Source organism: Panthera uncia, unplaced genomic scaffold (genome assembly GCF_023721935.1).
Source record: "Panthera uncia isolate 11264 unplaced genomic scaffold, Puncia_PCG_1.0 HiC_scaffold_424, whole genome shotgun sequence".
In the NCBI taxonomy this organism is placed as follows: Eukaryota; Metazoa; Chordata; class Mammalia; order Carnivora; family Felidae; genus Panthera; species Panthera uncia.
In genome coordinates, this window is record NW_026059566.1 from 931 (window position 1) to 24,641 (window position 23,711).

Genomic DNA, 23,711 nt, shown 5'->3' on the forward strand with positions numbered 1-23,711 from the left:
TGGTCTCCACTCAGGCAGGTCACAATCTCACACTCTGTGAGATCAAGCCCTGTATCAGATTCTGTGGAGGGCCTATTTGGGATTCTCTGTCTCTCTCTCTCTCTCTCTGCTCCTACCCTACTCTCTCTCTCTCTCTCAAAACAAATAAACAAAAAAGAACTTAATTAAAAAAATTTTTAAACAGTGGTCAATGACACATCATTTCCAAGGCTGGTTCTAAGACTTAGAGACAGAAATGGCAATGATCTTTAAATAACCTGACAACCTGTTGATGGTAAACCATGATCAACACAGTAAAATGTTTACACAGTAATGTGATGTTTCCGAGCATAAAATGATAAATCACAGTCACTCACTGTCAGCTGCAGTCCCCCTCACTCATTCGTGTTTGAGCCAGGATTTGGTTTAAATATTTTAAAAATGCACACTATGGTATCTTATCAAAAGATTAAATTAGTTGAGAATTGCAGTGAAGTCATGACCACAGAAGGCTAAATGTAAATACTAACCAGAACAGAGCAAAGGGACAGCTATTATGACAGGCCACCTCTGTGGCCACCATATTTCCCATTGTAAAGCTTACCTTCATTATGAATCTATAACTTTGGAAAGGTAAAAAATTAATGAGGACACGTATCTTGGACACAGAGGGCTCTTCATTCATCTGATGCCATTTGCTTATTACCTTGCCAGATTTTATTTGTTAACCTTCTTCCCAGAACAGCATAATTTGAACAAGACAATCAATTACCATTAAAAGGACAAGTGAAAGACTAAGCATTCCCCAAGGAAGGCTTACATTTTCTAAGTAATTGAGAAGAAAATATAGCAGCTAAAATAGTAGTCCATTTAGAAGACTTAATTACAGATAAGTCAATGGCAAATAATTTATATTCTTCTGTGCATATACATAAGACCAGAACAAATACTGGAAAACCAAATTTCTAGAATCCACACTTCAGTGCTTCCATGTGGCTCTTAACCTAGAGTCAAATACCATAAGACACTGCGTTTATTTCCTTTTCATTCCAGATTCACAAAATGCAAGGAAGAAGCTAATACTTACTCACCCCTGGGTAAAAAATAAAATGTTTGGTTTACCTAATGTGATACTGTGATTTATAATAAGAAAATTATATTGGGTCTTCATCCCCCTTTCCAGCAGAGCTCCTAAAACCCTTGGAATTTCCTAAGTGGTAAAAGCAAAAATGGTGTTTTTTGTTATGTTAATGAAGTGATTTTTGGAAAGTATCTACCAGCGGGTGCTGGTTGCTAATGGAGACATCCACATGATTGATTAGAGAACTGTAACTTTTTGTCCTACCTCTGACCCTTGGGGAGGGGACAAGAGCTGGAGGTTGGATCAATGGCCAATAGCCAACGACTTAATCAACCAAGCCTGTGAAATGACGAAGTCTCCATAAAACGGAAAAGGATGGGATTCGGAGAGCTTGGAGGTCAGTTGACATGGAGGTTTGGGGAGAGAGGTGCATGTGGAGAGACTAGGGAAGCTCCACGCCCTTTGTCCATACGTTCATCCTTTCCAGAAAGCTGCTCCTGAGTTAAACCCTTTTATAATATAATAAACTTGTGATCTGGGAGTAACGTGTTTGTTTGAATTCTGTGAACCAGCCACTTTAGCAGATTAATGGAACCCAAGGAGGGGGCCATTGGAACCTCGGATGTATACAGCTCCAGGATTTTCTGTATAATAGAAACAACTTGCAGCCTCTCGGAGGCTTCAGTTTGTAGGGAAGCTTCAGGCATGGAAGGGTGCCTTCCCAGAGCTGGACAAAACTGGCAGGCTTGTTCCCTGCACATCTCAGCTGAAGGGACAGGAGGAGGTAAGGGGACTCGTCCAATGTCACTAACCCATGTGGTCTGCTCAGCCAGAACTAGACGCTGACCCACTTCAAAGCACCGGGTTGAGTGCGTTGACTTGCACTGACTCAACATTTCCTGAGAATGCCCTGTGTGCCATGCACCGTGCTAAGGATAGGGAAGAGTGAAGAATTTTCCACTTAAATTTTTCAAGTGCGTATAAAGGACCCTGGGAAGGTTCACGTAAGGGGACGATGAGCGATGCTGAAGTCCAGTGAACTAACCATCTTGATATGGATTATGTTACACTTAGTGTCACCAAGGTCCTAAGTTTTTGCCTTGCCCCATCACCCCACGTCATGGTTAAACAAAGTAATACTTCAGGACACCACGGACAATCGTGTTTCAGCATTCACTGGGGAAAGGGACGAAGTAGGGCGTATGAAAAGAACATTCTTAAGCAAAAGATCCTCAATCATCTACAACTGAAATATAGTTTGTTAATCGTTACTACCAGAGCATGCCAAGTATGACATCCGATAACCTGCAGGAACAAAACAAAACGACGCCATTCCCTATGGATATTAATTACCCACTTGAAGAAAGCGTGCTGAGTCAGAATTATCTCGCTCTCCGATTCTCCAACACACCAAACATGGAATCAATGAACTCCCTGGTTTTGACTTCATAAAATGCACTTCGTTAAAAAGGTGAGTGAAGCAGAATAAAAATCCCAGTAAGTGCCTGCAGTTAATCAAAGGTTGTTTTTTCTAGATCAGGAAACAAATGGACTGGGGCATGGCAAAGCCAGGCAAGGGGGCTCCCCATGGTTAGCTGTCTTCATTGGGAACCTCACCCTTAACCAACAGAGCACTGAGCACAGACGGCCACCACAGCCAGAGAGGACGCACGCTAATTGGCGTGTGTCAGCTGCGTCACATCTGTTGTGTGGACTGGTGGCCGTCAAATCTCTCCCTGGTGCATAGAGATTTCACAGGGGACATTCCAGAATGCTCCCAGACCCCACTGATGCATGCATTCCAGACTGCAGGTTACAAACACCTGCTGTCTGTTTAAAAGGTTGAAGAGGACGCATTAATAGAATTCCTGATGTGAAAACATACATATGTATATGCATGTATTATATATATATGCCTCTAATAATTGGTTTTATATTAATATATATGACTAATTTGTGAATCCAGGGTGTTTACCATGAATCGCACTCCCACCCTCCAAAGAATCCCACCCTAAAGTACAGATTGGTAAGTTCATTGTACAGGGTCATATAATAAGTATTTTTGGCTACCAGGCCCTGTGCTCTGGGACAATCATTTAACTCTGGGGCAGTAGTGTAACAGAGCCGTGGACAAAAAAGTAAATGCCAGGGGCACCTGGGTGGCTCACTGGGTTAAGCACCCAGCTCTTGATATTGTCTCAGGTCATGATTTCATGGTTTGTGGGACCGAGCCCTGCATGGTCTGTGCTGATGGTGCGGATCCTGCTTGGGATGCTCTCCTTCTGTCTCTCCCCTCCATCCACTCACACTCGTGCCCTTTCTCTCTCAAAATAAATAAAGAAACCAAACAACAAAACAAAACAAACCAACGCCAACACCAACAACAAAACAAAAACCCGTAAATGCCAGAGTGTGGCTGTGTTCCAATAAAACTTTATAAAAACAGGTGACTTCCCAGTGGCCATAGTGGGCTCACCTTATGCCTTCGCGTGTCTCATGGTCATTTACTCAAAAGCTGAGTTTATGTAGGTCTTCCAGAGATCAATAAAATAAGCTTACACATAAATAACTTATAAATAGTGTATAATGATCTACTTTACTAGGTACACTTGCCCCTTCTTTCTACTCTGAAATATATCGCTTTGGCAGAAAAGCAGCATTACATCAGGGGGGAAAAATAGGCAGTATTATATTGGTACAAAACAAACATTACAGGTCCAAAAAATCGTTGAAAGGAGAAGGATCAAAGAGACCCAAGAACAATTTATATTTACATTATATGTAATATGTATGTATGTCATATACAACATTACATATATTTGCATTATTATTATATTTATATATATTCTATACCATTACATTTTTAAAATTTTTTTTTAAATTAAAAAGAAATTTTAACGTTTATACATTTTTGAGATACAGAGAGACAAAGTGTGAGCTGGGAGGGGCAGAGAGAGACGGAGACACAGAATCCGAAGCAGGCTCCAGGCTCTGAGCTGTCAGAACAAAGCCTGATGTGGGGCTCAAACCCACAAACTGTGAGATCATGACCGGAGCCAAAGTCGGACGCTTAACCGACTGAACCACCTAGGCGCCCCTTAAACTTTATCGTTATATTTAAGTCTGCTTCCCAACTGGTGCAGCAAATGGATTTACAGAACTACACTGCGTCCCTCCAAATCACAAATTGTTTAACAAAACATTCACTGGGATAATGTGTTCAGGACTAAATAGGCTGTAAACAAACCATCTCAACACTGGAATTTATTATTAGTCCCTAGGATTGTCCTGATCATCAGGATGTGTTCAGTATACTCCTAAATTGAGTTCCACAGAATACTGAACTTCCTAATTCCTAGTTCATCTATGAACTATGAAAGTTTCAGTTCCAGGACTGCCCTGAAGGGCATTTTCCTCGGCCAGCAGTTGCTAATTGAAGTAAGTCATCCTGGGAATACAATCAAGGCATTTCTACCATCGGTTCACCAAGACCGTCCCCGACTCCTAGGAAAATCCCCTGCAAAGAGTCTCCCTCCACAGTGTATGAAACCAGAAAATGCTCAGTCAACATTGTATAGAAAACGTGATAAAACTGGCATAGGCTGAAATTGTCAAGGATTAAAGAGGCTTAATGACTTCTCTGTATTTCCTAGACAGCTGGTTTTCTTCATGTACGATCCCAGATTCCTCATGGTGAGAAGCCCGATCATCAGGAACTAGCTACTTAGCAGCAGACCTAGATTAAAGCACCGATGCCCCGATGCACGTGTCTGTGTGCTTTTCCACCAAAGCCTGCCCCCCCTTGTGAACAGCAGTTACTCCAAATTAAGACCTACAGAGCTTTCCGTTCTGAGAATGCCCGAGAAGGAAAATCCCCTGTCGTTAGCTTTTCATCCAGCCACGCCATCCTCTGGAGACAGTGCAGGAAGGTCCAACGTGGGATCAACATGCATCAAGGCCACCCCAAACTGTGACCTCAAAGCACGCCCCGGCTCAGAGAGGCAGTTTAGACAGCCTCTTGGACAAACATGTCGATAATACCTGGTGCTTTCAAATGCAGATTGAGGTGAAGTGCATACGGCCAAAAAAATAATAAGTGTTCCTAGACTCAGAAGTCCTCATTCTCCTCTCCTGATTGTGCACTTTATATAATGTTCCCTTTGGGTTTCATTATGGGAGCTGTCACATTATGAGCTGTGACTTGTCTACAGCTCGGAGGCTGATGACAGACCTATTACCATTGCTTCTCCCTGGAACCAGGACGGCCTGATTATATTAAACAGAGTGCTTCCTGCACAGCGGCTAACCGAAATGATTACCACCAAGCTGCATCGGGTTCCTGTTCCAAAATCTTTTCGTGTGAGAAGGAAGACAGATAGTTCCGAGACTTCATGCCCTGGTTAGAAAGCAATGCTCGTCCAGATTGGAAAAAGGAAATAAAAATGAAAAAGGAATTTACATAATGTGCTGTTAATGATTATTGAGCTATATGCGCTGATGAGAAACATGTGTGTGTCGAATACCTTTGGTAAAATAACCTATACAAGATAAAAATAGCAATCATTTTCTCATCTATAATCATCTTCCAAATCTGCATGTTCATAACAAAAGGGGGACAGCTTTAGTCTTTACTAATCAAACTTATCTTTGGAAAAAACAAAGTTTGGAAAAAACAAAGTTTCCAAACTTATCTTTGGAAAAAAAAACAACCTAGCATTTCTTCATGGCTGGAAATGGGGGAGGAATTTGGAAATCAAGTTTGTTGGGAACAAGAATCTCATACAAAACATGACCTTGACAATCGTGTAGAATCCAGGAATCCTACAGAAGTTTGTTACCGAAAGAGTAAAGATATGGAAATTATGTGGTCAGCTGTAGAGAGAAGCTTAAAGCCATTTGTGGTCCAAACTGTGAGAAACGTTTGGATGCTGTGGCACTCAAACTGACAAGAAAAATGGTAGATAACGAATATTTGAGCAATATAATCACAAATACTACCTTATCAGGGCTTGAATGGACAGCTGAGCCATGAAAAGACATAAGCATTTACTCAAAACATATTCAAACACATCCTTTCTCAAAATTAAGTATGGCAGGGGATTGGGGGGGGGGGGTGCAGCAGACAGGTCCAGACTCTGAAGTGTGACATGATTTACTTAACAAGTTCAACCACAAATCATAACAGTATTCTACCCATTTCCCCTTCCTTGGGATCTGCTCTACTTATATTCTCCAGATAGAGAGAAAGATCCTGTGGCCTCAGCGGGCCCCCACTGTACATTAGAACCACACGTCTGACATTTTGGATCCCATTCTGCAGGGGCACTGCCATTCAAGTGCCTCCGTACCTTGAGATGCTCACTCTAGCCCACTTGAGAAGCTCACAGTGGGCTTTCAGTGACCAATGGACTTGAGGGTAAATTTTGGATCGGCTTACGTGAGGTGCATCAGAAAGTTGAGCCTCTCCTGTGGATACCTAATTTATGAGATACACTCGGCACTGTGGCTCTTTGTATGAATAAGCAATTATTACAAAACTCTAAATTTCCAACACAGGCCATTGTATGTACTCCAAATAAGCTTGAAATCACTGCTTTGCACTTTGGTTCACTTCGAATAGATTTTAAAAAAGAAAGCTAATCTTACCACCAAAGTTGTCAGGAACGATTGCTAGATTGGATTCAACCAGGCTGCAAATCAATAACACATGCCAGCAGAGGCCAATGATTATTTTTGATACTTACCATTACGGTGTCCTTCTAAGAAGATGCCTTTAAAAATGCCGCCACGGACATATACTTGATGTCTTTTCCATCTCAACACATTTTTCCCTATTAAAAACAAGAAGAAGATACATTGGTCCCCTCAGTAAGAGAGATGGTGTGCCTGCTTCAAAGCCAACGGGATATTGCTCACACAACCTGTCTTTTGGGTTGTTCCAACAACTAGAGGGTCATGAACTGAGTTCCTTAGTAAGTCAAGCTCCTACTCATGATGGGCATCGACACGGGCGTGGCTAAATACAGACTCCACGTGGAGACACCCTGGTCCTCACGCAGCCTGGCGATTTACAATCAATGGGGAAAGACTGAGGTTTCCAGGGCCCGGTTCACCTGCATTCGCGTGGGCTGTGTTCCATCTCCACTGACAATGACAGTCCATTCAGTGGTCTATGTGAGACCCAGCTTATTCAAATCAAGACGTTTTCAATCCTTGGAAAATTCAGTTTGGGGGGAAGAGTCAATGTTTTAGAAACTGTTTATTTACAGGAATAAACAGCCCTGCACAGCGTGTTCGTCCCCGACAGCAGCGGGTCAGGATGGGAAGGACCCAACGTGGTTATGTGTGCTTGGGGATGGGAAGGACCCAACGTGGTCATGTGTGCTTGGGGACGGGAAGGACCCAACGTGCTCATGGCCACTTGGCTCCACTGTGACAAACCTAGTGTCTATTTGAGCAGTGTTCATTCTGGGAGCAGTCACCATTATTCTTGTCAACTCAACATGGAATCTTCTCTTTAAAGGGTGACTCTCACACAACACTGCTCCTTCAAATTAACAGCTGAGGTCCAGCTGAGGACCACAACAAGGGAAGGTAGCTCCTTGTGCGCAGTTTGACAGGACAGTGAGTTGACACGGCCCACGGAGGTGCTCACCATTTTCTAGCTCTAGAAAGGGGAATAAGCGGAAAACGGGAATACATCGTTGGATGCACTTCTCAGGTTACCCCCATGCTGGAAGAATATGAGTACCAAGCAAATGAGGTCTTTGGGTTTCAAAGGAAACAAGCCAGCACGTTATTAAACCGTAGGAAGGCAGGGTCATATTTTAATTATGTTCTGATTACTCATAACAACACATCCCGTTATTAAAATGTGTTTCATGAATACTGTTGATTAAAATATATTTGTGAGAATGAATTTGTATGGAACAACAATCATAACTGCATTCATCACAGCTGACCCTGCCATAGCCGTGAGGGGTACTATTATCACATCTGTTTACAGTTAAGAAACTGAGGGGCGCCTGGGTGGCTCAGTCGGTTGAGCGTGCAACTTTGGCTCAGGTCCCAATCTCATAGTCTGTGAGTTCGAGCCTCACGTGAAACTCTGTGCTGACAGCACGGAGCCTGGAGTCGGCTTTGGATTCTGTCTCCCTCTCTCTCTGCCCCTTCCCCATTTGCACTCTTTCTCTCTCTCAAAAGCAGATATTAATTTTTTTTTAAAGAAGAAGAAACACCGATATTCACATGCAGAGTCACACAGCTCATCAGCCGGGAGGGAGGGCTGAGTCTACCTAGACATCAAAGACCACACACTTTACAATATCAAGCTGCATCGTCAACAAATGAATGAAATAGTAGCCACCCCATATATAGTGGGTCAACATTGCATATCCCGACTGCTGTATATACTGACTCAGTTTATTGTCTCAACAAGCACAGAAGGTAAGGAAGGGCATCATCACCATTAGTTGAAAAAGGTGATTTAGAGGAGTATTAGCCAACTAGCCCAGGAGCATGGAGCTGTAAAAGGTAGGGGTGGACTTAAACGAGGCAGTGTGCCTTCTCTACACCTTGCTACACGAGTCAGGTGGGACAATGGACATCTTTTCTCTCCCACGTCCTCACTCCACACTGTGGGAATCTACACCTCCAATGGTTTTCATCAGTGAAAAGGAGGCTATGTGATATCAATACCCAAGATAACCTCATAATGCGTAAGTGACAGACACCCAGTAGACGCTCATTGAATACTGGCCATTCTCGCATCGTATCATTAATATTACAACATAGAAATTGGCCTTGTTTGTATTTCACCTGATCACACATTGTATCTAGGCTCACGACTCCAGGCAAGTGTTAAGTACGCAATCACAATGTATATTTATACGTGCTTCCGGAAAGTTCTACAAACTCTAGTATCAATTATGTCTCATGGGCCATACATATTTTTTCTTCTTTTTAATGTTTTTTAAAAATATTTATTTATTTTTGAAAGGGAGAGACAGAGCACAAGCAGGGGAGGGGCAGAGAGAGGGAGACAGAATCCGAAGCAGGCTCCAGGCTCTGAGCTGTCAGCACAGAGCCCGACGTGGGGCTCAAACTCACGAACCATGAGATCATGACCTGAGCTGAAGTCAGTTGCTTAACTGACTGAGTCACCCAGGCGCCCCTATCTTTTTTTCTTGTAATGGGGTAGAGAAAAATATTCCTTAATTATTATTTTAAGGTTGGGTTTTGTTTCTGGGTTTGCTTTATGTTGTCGGTGTGTTTTTTAAGGTATACAAGTGAGATGGAATGATTAATCACATTGGCATGTGTCTTATTTATTGTAAAATCCAATATTACGCTAATCTGAGGGCACAAAATCCACATTCTCAGCATCTAGTCCTTACTGTGTGGTCATGTCCCTGATGCCATATCACTGGAAAGAATTCTGTTCATGCATGCTCACTCTGCCTAAGAGGACTGTACAGGAAAAATGTCTCCCCTCCCTCTCATTGTCTCCCATCCCTCTCTTACTGGGACCTACCCTCCATCCTGAGCACAGACTGCAGTACCTTTCCTGCTTTGCAAGGTTAAATACATCCCAAACACCTTTAGTTTCTTCTTCGAGCATAACCTGTGATGTGTGAACCCACAATGTGACACACTCCCAGATTGGTTTCTGTAAAGAAACGCCCAAATCCTCATGAGCCCGAGAGACAGGCAGGGCCCTTTATTATCCCCATATGGCAGGGCACCTGGGTGGCTCAGTCGGTTGAGCATCCGACTTCAGCTCAGGTCACGATCTTGTGGTTCGTGGGTTCGAGCCCCGTGTCGGGCTCTGCGCTGACAGCTCTCCTGGAGCCTGCTTCGGATTCTGTGTCTCCCTCTCTCTCTGATCCTCCCCTGTTCATGTTCTCTCTCTGTTTCTCTCTCTCAAAAATAAACATGAAAAAAAAATTTATTATACCCATATGGTTACGACACTTGGGGCTAACCTTTGAAATCAAGGGAGAATGTAGGTCATGAACACGCTCACATTCTAATGCTCCTTTGTTTTCCCCTTTGTTTTCTGCTATAAAGGTGACTGTGGGGCGTGATGCAATAAGGCTTACTTTGTGTATCTGAAGCTAAATTATGAGGTCTAGTCACATGCCGGAGTGCCTGGGTGGCTCAGGTGGCGAAGTGTCTGAATTCAGCTCAGGTCACAATCCCACGGTTCCAGCCCAGCATCAGGCTCTGTGCTGACAGTGTGGAGCCTGCTTGGGATTCTCTCTCTCCCTCTCCTTCTGCCCCTCCCCCATTCACATTCTCTCTGGATCTCTCTCTTTCAAAATAAACTTAAAAAATATATAGTCATGTGCCTTATAGCATGTATCAAAGGTTAAAGAATAAATTCTCTAGATTGAAATACTTCTTATTTAAGATTAAAATATTTTTTAACATTTATTTATTATTGACAGAGACAGACAGAGCATGAGCATGGGAGGGGCAGAGAGAGAGGGAGACACAGAATCCGAAGCAGGCTCCAGGCTCCGAGCTGTCAGCACAGAGCCCGACTCGGGGCTCGAAATCACGAACCGTGAGACCATGACCTGAGCCGAAGTCAGATGCTTAACCAACTGAGCCATCCAAGCACCCCTATAATCTAGGTTTTGACACAAAAAGTATACCCTACTATATACTTATCATTTGTAAAGACTTACAGTGTACTTAATATGTATTCATTGATATAGAAAAGAATCTTTTGGGGGCACCTGGGTGGCTCAGTTGGTTAAACATCCCACTCTTGGGGTGCCTGGGTGGCTCAGTTAGTTAGGCATCCGACTTCAGCTCAGGTCAGATCTCACAGTTTATGAGTTTGAACCCTATGTGGGGCTCTGTGCTGACAGCTCAGAGCCTGGAGCCCGCTTCAGATTCTGTGTCTCCCTCTCTCTCTGCCCCTCCCCTACTTGCACTCTGTCTCTCTCTCTCAAAAATAAATAAATATTTTTTAAAAATGGAATCTTTTGTTTTAAGTTTTTTTTTTAGTAATCTCTATACGCAACGTGGGGTGTGAACCCACGACCCCAAGACCAAGAACCGCATATTCTTCCAACTGAGCCAGCCGGGTGCCCCAGAGAAGAAACTTTTTATAATAATATATGGCCTGTGATGACAGTTTCCAAATAGTCAAGGTGGATTAAAAAGAGGAGGCACTCATTTGCAGCAACGTAGGTGGAAATGGAGGGGATTATGCTGAGTGAGATAAGTCAGTCAGAGAAAGACAGGTATCATATGTTTTCACTCATGTGGAACTTGAGAAACTTAACAGAAGAGGGGAGGGAGGGGAAAAACAGTTTCAAACAGAGAGGAAGGCAAACCATAAGAGATTCTGAAATACAGAGAACAAACTGAGGGCTGATGGGGGTTGCAGAGGAGAGGGGAAGATTGAGGACGGCACCTGTTGGGATGAACACTGGGTGTTGTATGTAAGCGATGAATCATAAGAATCTACCCCAACCAAGAGCACACAGGAGGCACTAACTAAAGCAATATTTATGAGTTGTTAATATATTAGCAATATTATAGTTTGTTAACACATATATATAATATGCAATTCAATATAATTTATCATATGTAAATAATTTAATATAATTTGTAATATGTAAATGTATCATTTCCTATTCATAAAATTATTGTATCATGTTGATAGAATCTTAGCATACAGAGAGTACATCACTCAAAGCAGACAGACCTTCTGAGGAATATCAGGTCCGGACAGAAGAAGGATTCATTCCACACTAGGATAATGTTTCAAGGAGGCCTCTCCATGTACTCTCATCTTTACAACTGAAGATTTGGGGGTTCATGAAGATCTTCAAAGCCATTCCAATTCACCCCGCGTAGTAGGTCAAAAAAATACCTAGAAAATACGATAGAAAGATATAAACACCTTCATAAAGGTTGGCATTCATACACGTTTGACATTCCAAGAGGGTACTGATGGGATTTTATTCCCTCGTACCTAAATAACTTGCAATAAATATTGTCTAGAGATCCTGTCATTTCATTCCACAAGTGTATTTTGAGTGCAAACCACGAATGAGACAGGAAGTCAGAAAAGGAATTCCAAAGACGCACGGGACAGTCCCTATGCTCAATGAGCCTGAATTCCAAAGATGCACAGGACAGCCCCTGTCCTCAATGAGCCTGACTTCTCATGAAGGAGGGAGCATCCTCAGAGTAACGACTCATAAATAACTGCATGACCTCACGGACCGGCAATTAAGGAATAGAAATTGGCCGGTTCAGCGGAGATGACAGCTGTAAGAAAATCTTAGGAGCTGGCACAGTAGAGGATCTTGAGAGAGGAGGGCGACAACGGCCATATTTGTCAGAGTCCAGCCCATGGGAAGGAGGAGGAAGAAGGTGCTCCACTGACTGAGCCATCCAGGCACCCCTAAATTTTTTTTCAATCCTACGCTTATTCCTCCAAAATTAAGTAATTTTGTTTTGAGTTGCAGTGACCTGCTGAATTTCTGAAAGAACAACGAGGGGTTTTCATTTCTTGGGTAGCTATAAAAAAAAAAAAAGGATGCTCACATAAGAAGAAAATGTCTGTTTAGGTATCAGGGGGTCATCCTGGATATTTCTAGATGTGTACCTAAATATTCAAATTAATGTAAGTGACCTCATTTATCTCCCCCAAATTTTACCTCCCATCCCTCAAACAGAACAATCTTCCAAATTATATCCAGTTTTGTAAAGATGCATATTTAATAAAACATCTGTTTCTGCTTTGGATTTGCTCCCGGTTTTATACAATGTTCAGATTGTTTAATTTTTAGCGTTCTGAAAGCCGAGTAAAAAACAACGAAGAGGAAAATTTCTCTTCAGAATTTAAAAAATAACTTAAAATACATATAATCAATTTTACCCAATTCGACTTTTGCTGAGTCAACCCACAATTCCGATGAACTCTCAAGGAATTCGTTTCTTGCCCACATTGCTAATTTTGACCCAAACCTTTACAACAAAATTTAAAAAGTCCTCGACTCCTCTATCCTGCAAGCAGAAGAGACTTCTGAGCCCAGTGGATTTATAGCTTTCCTGTAAGACATTAAATGATTAAGCTCCAGAATCCTTTACATTCTGAAAATTTATTGCTCTTAATTTTCCAGGCATGGACTGGAATGGGAAACCTGAAGCCTTTCTCTGACACTGTCTTTAAAAAAATACAGAAAAACAATTCCGAAAAGTCGAGGGACATGCATACTGGCAAAAAAAAATTTTTTTAAGATAAAAAGACATCTAGAAATAAATCACAGAAGTGTGTAGCATAAACCACACATTTTCAGTAAATCATGCTAATTTACAAGCTCAATAATCGAGGTAGAACCATTTTCCCCTTCGGTGGGAGACTAACTTCCATCTACAACAAATAGGTTAAATGATCAAAGATGTTCTTGGGGCACATGGGGGAGCTCAGTCGCCTTACTGTCCAATTCTTTATTTGGACTCAGGTCATGATCTCACAGTTCATGGGTTCAAGCCCCACATCGGACTCTATGCTGACACCACAGAGCCTGCTTGGGATCCTCTCTGTCCCTCTCTCTCTGCCCCTCCCCTGCTCACTCTTTATCTCTGTCTCTCAAAACAAATTAAAATAAACTCTAAGAAAAAAAAAACACGTTCAGGGTGCCTGGGTAGCTCAGTCAGTTAAGTATCCGATTTGAGCTCAGGTCATGATCTCACAGTTCATGGGTTCCAGCCCCACGTCGGGCTCTGTGCTAATGGCTCAGAGCCTGGAGCCTGCTTCAGATTCTGTGTCTCCCTTTCTCTCTGCCCCTCCCCCACTTGCGATCTGTCTCCCTCTCTCTATCTCACTCAAAAATAAATAAACATTTAAAAAAATGTTTTTTATAGAAAAAATAATGTTCTCTCATACTGTCTCTGGTTTGACTCCATGCTGTCTAAGAACCCATGATGGCTGGCTTGTCAACGCTTGTCTTCAAAGTGCAATGTTTGACTTTTGTCATCCACTCAGTGCATATCCACAGAGTGTCTACTCATTTCTTCAACAAACACCCAATGAGGGTCTCATCTGAGTGGGACTCACCAAAAGACACACGTTTAAGGGAAGACAGGAACACTTTAAAACACACCTTAGTGGGCAAAAAATAAAAATGCCTTCCAATTTGAGGAAGCACCAAGAAGGAAGTAAGCATGGGCTAAATATGAAGACACTAGAGCATGTGACCCAATTTAAGTGGGAAGAGGGAAGGGTGTTCCAGGCAGGGGAAGCGTAGAGGCAATGTCCTAATTTGGTACCCACTTAGTTGGATCACAAAATCAAGAGACAACTGGTATACCAGCAGGGTGGTAATCGGAGAAGGCTATGCCATGGAGCTGGGGAGGTGGACAGGAGGCTCACTGTGAAAAGCCAAATAGGTCAGTAAAAGGAATTTGGGGTTTATTCTAAGTAACACGAAGCCATCCTTTGTAAGACATTCTAGACGCAGAAGGAGGAACGAAAGGTCAATCATAAGTGATACGAAGAGCCTGCCTTAGGATGCACCTGTATTTCAAGGTACGTCACGTGCTTCAGTAACTTCTTCATCTCGCAGACACCTCTAGATGCCGGCGCTCTCTACGTTACTCTCTTACAGATGAGAAAACTGGAACGTGAACAAGTCAGCCCCACACAGCCAGGAAGCATTAGGTGACCTGGCTCCTCTGAGAGAAATTGAGTACCAGAAACGAGTGTGTGAAGAAAGTGAGCAGAGAGAATCCTAGCCTCGTGTGATGGATAAAGTATGGATATGTGTGACATACTAGGTAAAAAAAAACGCGTTGGGCTCTGCCTCTGGCTCCTGGCACAGAACTCCTAAAACCCCTGCGATTCCTACATCACTGAGAGCATCCTTGTTGTAACATTTGATCTACGACTCTGATTCCTCATACCGAGCTCCTAATTAGTTTGGATCTTCTTAGGCAGTAGGAGTGTCTTTTGTTCTAATGAGGCAACACTTGGTGGGCTCCAACATAGCTTCTAAATGAGAGCTGGTCGGCAGGAAAACCAAGTCATGGTTGGAAGCTTGGAATGTTCAGCCCCCCTCCATGCTCTGGGAAGAGGAAGGGGCTGGAGACTGAGTTAAAGATTGGTCATACGTACATGAAGAAGCCTCCATAAAATCTGAAAAGTACACAGTTCAGGGAGCTTCTGGGTGGGTGCGTCCATCCACGGCTGGGAGTGTGGTGCATCCCAACTCCAAGAGGACACAACTCCTGCTTCAGGACCCTCACAGACCTCATCCTATGGATCTCCTCATCTGGGTGTTCCTCTGTATCCTTTATCATCTCCTTGATTATAAAATACACTGGAAGACATTAAAGAACTGTTTCTCCAACTTCTGTGAGCTGTTCTAGTAAATGATACAATCCAAGGAGGGGATTCTGGGAACCTCTGATCCGTAGCCAAGTTGGAAGAAAGTTGTGGGTAACCTAGGGACCTATTGCTTACAATTGACATCTGCAGTGGAGACAAGTCTTGTGGGACCGAGCCCTTAACCTGTGGGGTCTGTGCTGACTTCAGTTTGGATCAAATTGAACTGAACTGCAGGACACATCCTGCAGGTGACACAGACAATGGCTCAGTGCTGGGGGGGGGGGGAACCATATACCTGGAGACAGGAAGTATTGAGTGTGTGAGTAAAGGGGAAACACAGGAGTGGTTTTCCCAACTGGTGTGGTAGAGGGGAATACACAAGTACCCCAGGTTGAAGGAGAACATGAGAATGACAGCAAGAAAGCAAGGAACAGGTGCAGTGAATCCCTGCGATTATCAGCCTGGATGGAACATTACATACCAGGGAGGAGAGGCCACAAAGTGCACATGGCCGGGACAGGGAATGGACAAAACGTGGGCTTGAGCACAGTTTCCGGACTGGACAGTCCTTTGATGCAACCTATTATTCAGGAAGGTGGAGCAGGAAGACCAAATAGATGGGAGAGTGTGAACAGCCATAGGACATTAGTAAAATAGCGAAACTAAAGAGAGAACATGGCTGTGGACAGTGGAGACGTACCCCAGCCAAGGAGGTAAGGAGACCCGGAAAGTGTATTACACCAGGCAGACTAGAGAGACAGGATGCAAAGTGCAGGATGAGGGACTGAGTCCGGGAAAACAAAAATGCAGGGAACAGAGCAAGCTTGGCAAGAAAGACGATGGGCTGAATTTGGACACACCGAACTGGGCTTTTGGCAGTATGCACAAAGTCGTCCTCAAAAGAGATGACCGTGAGAGCAAGATGGCGCTTGGGAGTGACGTCAGAGCAGAGAATAGAAACCCAGGGGTGTCCCAGGTGGAAACTATGGTTGAATCATGAACAGATGCAAAGCTACGTGGGACAGTCTGGGGCAACAGTAGTAGCTGAAGAAGCAGGATGAGAAAATGCAGAAAATGCAGAGAAGATACCGGAAAGTTCACTAAAGGCACAGGAAGGCAGTAGAGGGGAGCCAAGGGGACAGCGTTTAGGAACTGGGACGATGAACATGTCAGAGTCTACGGAGAAAGTCCCGGGAGGACGCTGGCTCTGTTGAAGACTCACCCCCCCAGTGGCCACCTGGGCAAAGCCACGGAGTCCAGGTGCGTGGTCAGAAAAGACAGCAGAAGAGACGCGAGAGGAAACAGAGCCATGTGTCTTATGAAGAGCTCTTCTTCTCAAGGTATGACGTGTCAGGACATTAAGTAGGTACTATGGAGTGATGAGAATGGCGGAGAAGGTCTTGATGGTGCATATGGCGGACCAGTTTTCAGAAAGAAAAACACTACGTTCCAGACACTGTGGAGGCCGGAAAAGTCCATCTTTTAAAGTCCATCCATTACCTTATACGCACCATCAAAGCGCCTGTTCTCTGCCAGTCTCACAGATCTGTGCACTTTCTGGCAAGACTGACCTGTCCCAAGTTCAGGAAGCCTCTCCCTTCCCCTGAATTAAAGGACCTGAAACACAACCCCAGCGTCTCATAGCTACTCCGTGGCTTTGTTGTCTCTGCAATAGGTAGCCATCCCACGCCATGGTTTCATTTTCCCAGGGTCAACCCCCCCGCTGGATCTCCATTTCCTCTACTAGCCTCATTCCCTCAACCTCCATCTCGGCCGCTACCTGCCCGCATCATATCCGCCCCCTTAAAACTGACATTCCGTAAATGATTCACTTCGGCAAAAACAGTAGCAGAGCTCCTCCAACAGCTGAAAGAATAACATCGATCGGCTTTCCCATTGAGTTCCACCACCTGGAGCACTCTCATTTCAATTTCTTTTTTTTTTTTTTTAATTTTTAATGTTTATTCATTTTTGATACAAAGAGAGACAGAGGGTGAGCGGGGGAGGGGCAGAGAGAGAGGGAGACACAGAATCCAAAGCAGACTCCGGGCTCTGAGCCATCGGCACAGAGTCTGACGCGGGGCTCGAACTCATGGACCGTGAGATCATGATCTGAGCCGAATTCGGACGCTTAACCGACGGAGCCACCCAGGCGCCCGTGATTTCAACGCAGTCGTCCGATACAACCCCTTGCACTGGAAATGACACTCAACCCACTCATTCAAGTGCATCTGTGAACTGGCACACGATGTCACATGCATGTTATCATTTGAGAAGTGCCTTTATCCAACACATCTGGCACACACACGTTTACTCTCTCTCTCTTCTACTCTTCAAACAAAACCCCAGCGATCCTGAGACACAGATCATAAGCAACCTCTTTTGTAAAAGTTTCTTGGACACTCTAGCTTCCAAGATAGCCATCAATGGTCCCTGCCTCCCTGTCCGAATGCCGTCTCACTGTCCCCATCCACGTGGTGCCAGGTTTCAACGGTGTGCGTGCAGATCTGATAATGAGCCACCTCCAAGATCAAGGTAGAAAAGACAATGGCTTTCATCTTAGGGTCCCTCCCTCTCATTGGCTCTCGCTCCTCCCCGACTCGAGAAAGCCAGCCGCCAAGTTTCTGTGACTAGCCCTAGGGAGTGGCCTGTGTGGCAAAGAACAAAGCCACCTGCTGACAAACACACAAGTGAGATTCTCCAATGCCTTCGTGAAACTTCCAGCCCAGCCTCCAAATGAAGCGCAGTATGCCAAGACCGTGAGCCAGAACCACCGAGCTGTGTGGCTCCTGAACGCCTGACTTCCAGAAAATCTAGGCGGTAATAAACAGTTGCAGTTTTCAGCTGTGTTTAAGGTAATGTAGACAAATAACAACCTGTCCCAAGTGGTACACATGCCAAGTAAGATTCTAGTGGAATGTAAGATTCCAAATTCCTAAGGTCTGGGTTTTCATCCTCTTTTGGGGATGTTTGATGGGCATGCCTTGTAGAATACATACTCCACTGATCATGTTGTCTTCTCCACTGGGATGGTGATCTCACCAGGATCAGGAATTGAATCCTATCTATGTTTCTATGTCTTGCATTATCTAGCCTGTTGACTGTTGTGCATTCATGGTTATCGGATGGATGGATGGATGGATGGATGAGTGAATGAATGAATGAACGAATGAAGCTCCGTTCCTGGTTTCTCAGTCTCTGAAGGGAAAATAGCTGCACCCAGCCTGGAGTTACAAGACCCTCGTTTGAGAGAGAATGTGCCCTTGCATCCCTCAAATGAGAAACCACTGGCTGCCTTCAAGTGTTTTCAAGTATGAGCCAAGCATTTGGAAGCATAGGGGAATAACAATGAGTTTTTATGGTGGTTATTATTAATCTTTACATCCTGCACAGTCCATAGCACATGGTAAATGCCCAATAAATACACATGAGATTGAACTCACCAGGAGCCTGAACACAAAGGCAACGTGGAAATCAGTGCAGCGAGACTCACTGTCAGAAGCAAACCACCAGACCCAGACGTATTCATGCCACCTTCCACACAGGAGAAACCAAAACAGGACGGGAGAGTCAAAAACTAAACAGGCTGTTTGTGGCCAAAGAACCTGAAAAAGACTCGAATGCTGTGGTTTTCAGAGTGTGACCCCCTAGAGCAGTAGCAGCAAGTTCATGTGGGTTCCATCTTGGATCTGCTGGCTCAGAACCTCTCCTGGGTGGGACACTGCCCTGCAGGGGACGCTGGTACAGAGGTTTGGGAAACACTGTCCCTCCTTCACAGTCCAGGGTTTAGAGCACACGTCAGGCTCCAAAATCGGTCTCTCCCCTACTATTTCCTCGGGTTGTTTCAACCCGCTCTCAACTGGGAGGTCGCATTTCCTTTGGAAGACCTCTCATGAAGCCAACCCTAAGGGAGCATCCCCTATCAGGAACCCCCGTGTCGTGTCCTCCTAGCCCCATAAGCGTCGACTGAGCCACTTCTTATTAAAGGGATGATGCTGCATATACTTCATCATCACCTGACATGCGTGTCTCTAGCCGCCGCCAGACCACACAGCCCGTGAGCGAGCTGCCGGGTGTTCCTTCCCCAAGGCTAGTCCACCGCATCGTCATTCCTCGATGAATGAAACAAACATATGGCAATGGTTCAAAAGGTTCTGACAATCACACCAATTGAGAGATTAAAGAATTCCCCATTCGGCTTCGTAAATGTAGAGAACACTTTCCCCAAGGGAAAAAAAAAGGCATGAACTAGACTGGGGGTCACCTCCTCCATAGAAGCACGGAAAACACACAAGGCTGCTCTTCGGCCCAAGTGTTTATATGCCATGATCAGAAGTTGAAAAGATGCTGGAGAAAACCCATGTTGGGGTCGATATGTCCTAGCAGTCAGACACAGTGGCAAGACAGAGGCAGAGACAGAATGTGACAAATCATACCCATGTCCCAAGTTTTATTTTAGTGCCATTTAGACTTTCTACCCTAAGTGCTGCACTGTGCTTTTTATGATCTAGCCAGATTTTTTATCATCTAGACATTGTTCAGTGTGTCGATACCTCTGGGTTTGCTCCAAATTTCACAATTTCTACTTGCACACCCCCTCTGCTCCATTTGTATCTGCCATTTAACCAGGTCACAATGAAGTTTATTCGGAAAATACACGGAGAGTGTGTATCACTAATCACAGTTTAAAATGAGCAGTATTCAAGTCAAGAGTCTTAATTACAATGATCATGGCTCTGGAATCAGGCAGAATTAGCTGGAAAGGACCTGGGGATCGGTCCAACCCACTCATTTTACAGTTGAGGAGTATGAAGGCCCACTGCTTGCCTCCAAAGGGCTGTAATTAAGTAGGGGACCGTCACCCCTTCCCAGAATGCGTGGCGGCTGTGATAGGATGTGGTGCCATCTCTAAAAAGCTGATGACACAGAGGTGACCATGGAGGACAAGTGTCCTCCCCACCACTGCCAGAATGTGTCAGAGAAGCAGGGAGAGACTGGGCCAGGGGTCTGCCCTTCATCAGGCTCTACCCCAGATGGCTATTTCCCGTAGGGTGGGACAGCCCTGAATCTTGGCGGGATTCCTAGCACTGCAGTGACAAAGTACGACAAGTCTACTGGTTTAATTTATTCTCTCATCAAGGTTCTGGAGGCCAAAATTCCAGAATCAAGGGGTTAGCAGGACCACGCTGCTCTGAAGGATCCAAAGGAAGAGGATCCTGCCTCTTCCAAGTTCAGGTGGCTGCTGGCAATAGTTGGGGTTCCCTTGGCTTGTGGATGCCTTGCTCCAATCTCTGCCCCCCACCGTCCCATGGCTGGGGACATCCCGTGGGTCTGTCTGAATCTTCACTTTGTTTTCTCACTGTGTGCCTGTGTTGCACACAGTGTGTTCCCCTGAGATGGACAGGTGTCATACTGGATCAAGACCAGTATGATCAGGATGTCACTGATCTCCTCTTTATTTAAAAAAAAATTCTTTAAACGTTTATTCATTTTTGAGAGACAGAGAGAGAGAGAGAGAGAGAGAGAGAGAGAGAGACGGAGTGCGAATGGGGGAGGGGCAGAGAGAGAGGGAGACACAGAATCCGAAGCAGGCTCCAGGCTCTGAGCTGTCAGCACAGAGCCCAATGTGGGGATCAAAGCCATGAACCGTGGGATTCTAGTGGAATGTAAGATTCCCAATTCCTAAGGTCTGTGTTTCCATCCTCTTTTGGGAATGTTTGATGGGCATGCCTTGTAGAATACGTACTCCACTGACCTGAGCCAAAGTTGGACACTTAACCGAATGAACCACCCAGGGGCCCCGTGACTGATCTCCTCTTAACTACATCTGCAAAGAACTTTGTTCCAAATAAGGTCACCTTTGGAGGTGCTGCGTGTTAGGACCTCACTGTATCATTTTGGGAGACACAATTCAATCCACAACGTTTGGTTTATTTGTAAAATGATATGGTTGGATTCAGGGTGTTTTTCCTTGAATTTCTAGTGTTAAATATGGAGCAAACAGAAGGAGAAAACTGCTCTCTCTCTCTCAGACACACACACACCCCACACACTGGAATCTGGAGCTGTGGAAACAGAACCTTTGGGTGGCTGGCTCCATGCATTTACTTTCAACCAGGTTTTTCACCATTGCACAAGAACTACCTCGCTGATTCTGCACGTTTGCACCAGGTGGAAGAATGAGGCCAGAATGTGTGCTGTCTGCATCATTCACATTTGCAAATGCATCCACTATAAACGTAGAATGACAACGGCAGCCAAATTGTAGGTGGGAGTAATTTGTCTCCAGACATCAAATTCTGCATAGTAAATGGACTTTCCCTTTTCTCTTGTATTTTCTCGGAGCCTCGTTCATTTGCTTCTTTCCTCGTGGAACAAAAAACTTACTGTAAAACTGCGGCATTAGTTTGAATAGTTTACGCGTGGCATCAGCCTTTCAAAAATATAACCCAAGTTTTAAACATGGAGACAAGGAAAAATGTAGACATTTAGGAACTATGCAATGAAGGCAATGAAATACTTATCGTAGCAAACGTCAATGCTGAAATATGTACCAAAAAAGATCGGCGTGTACCCCCACATCCCAACGTTACAGAATTAAACTGTTAAGAACCAGCTGTGTAACTGGCTTTACCGAATCTTTTTATCATGAGAATGTAAAAGGTGGCTATTTCTTATAGCAATTTAAAACAATCACACAAGATAACCCATGATGAAGACACTTATGACAAATCTTACGTCTGCAATCTCCCGGGTTGGTGACACAAATTGTGAATGTCTGAGGCTGATAACGACCTCTCTTCAACACACATTTTTCCACACAAATTCATCTCGTATTCACTCACACATTATTAAAACTTCTTATTTTGTTCGAGAATCTAATTTTAACCAATCAATGTAACGGCTCAGAAAATACAACACCGTCTCCAATGGGTCTTAGATTTAATTTTCTGCGCAGCACATTTGTGTGTGTGTGTTTTCCACGGATGTGAGTTGTAAACGAGTGAGGGCACTCGCCCGTTCGTGTGAATCCATTCTATGTGCCAGGCGTTCATATACCGTCTTCCCATCTAAAGCGTTTCCATTTGCAAGATGGCTCTGCCCAGTGTTAGATAAGCTAGCTGCATTTTGTTTTGTCCTCTGTTCTCAAAGATGCCTATCAAGGATTTTCTTTATTCTTTTTATTTTCTCCAAAGCTCTCACTTACAAATATCAGTTCTATCTTCCTTTTCGATAAAGTGCTTTATCATGGCTATCCCCAAACATCAACCTAATTCTCATTACCACGGATACAACTCATACAGTCTATTCTTGTTACGAAAAAGCTTCAAGGAACACATGGATATGGCCTCTCATTGTCCTGTTTGTCCCCGTTTTTCTGGTCACGCCCAGCACACCTAAAAGGCCACCAAAACCCCAAAGAGAATGAAATCCCCTGTGTAAAATCTGGCATGGGCACACCTCATTTGGTAATACAGGTTCTTAAATGGGAGGGATTTTAACCCCCAGGGGACATCTGGCAACGTCTGGAGATATTTTTTGATGGTCACAGCTGGGAAGAGATATACATCTAGATGCTGGAGGCCAGGGATACAGGGAAACATCAACCATGCTCAGGGAAGTCATGTGCAACAAAGAATTATCCAGCCCCAGTATCAATGGTGCCAAGGGCAATAAATCTTTGTAAGAGAGATGTATTCCCGCAACATATGAGTTCATCAAGTCGTGTTTTCAGTATCATACAAGTCTTGTCACTTCAACGCATCCTTTTTGTAATCAACCAGCATGATCTTCTACTTACTATCATGTACGTTACAGAAGTTTGCATTTGTTAAGCGCACACACATGTACACACCAGTGCGTGGGGCACACCCGGCTCCTTCCAGCACAACCATCCTTCTGAAAGGTGGGTGACTCATTCCTTTCATTTCGCTTTACAAGTTACACATGTAATATGTATCACTGCTTTCAAACATGCGGCCATTTCTGCAAAGGCCCTATGTTACTATTACAGTGAAGGATGAGATAACGTTAGGAGGGGAGAGTAGAGTGTGGTTCCCAGGGGTGAAGGGGAGGAAGGGGGGGTCAGGAGGGAGGGAATGGGAGGGGAATGCTGGTAGCAGAGGCTAAATATCCAGTTAGGAGGTGAATGTTTATGCAAATCTAACACACAATATTGTATGCATAGGGAACAATAATGCATTCTATACTTGAAAACTCTTGAGACTAAATCTTAAATATCTGTCCACCAAAAAAGAAACGGTAACTAGGTGACCAGATGGAGACTTAGCTTAC

The 23,711-nt window shown here is 44.2% G+C and overlaps 1 long non-coding RNA gene across 1 annotated transcript in view; it reads right to left on the reverse strand.

Moving 5' to 3' along the window:
• Positions 1–5,048: 5,048 nt before the first annotated feature.
• The window catches only part of LOC125918072 (uncharacterized), a 39,929-nt gene continuing 21,266 nt past the window's right edge, over positions 5,049–23,711 (reverse strand). Inside the window, exons 2-3 of the long non-coding RNA XR_007456371.1 lie at positions 11,784–11,951; positions 5,049–6,891 (exon numbers count right to left, since the gene is read on the reverse strand). This is a non-coding gene — a long non-coding RNA (uncharacterized LOC125918072). The remainder of the gene's footprint in view (positions 6,892–11,783; positions 11,952–23,711) is intronic.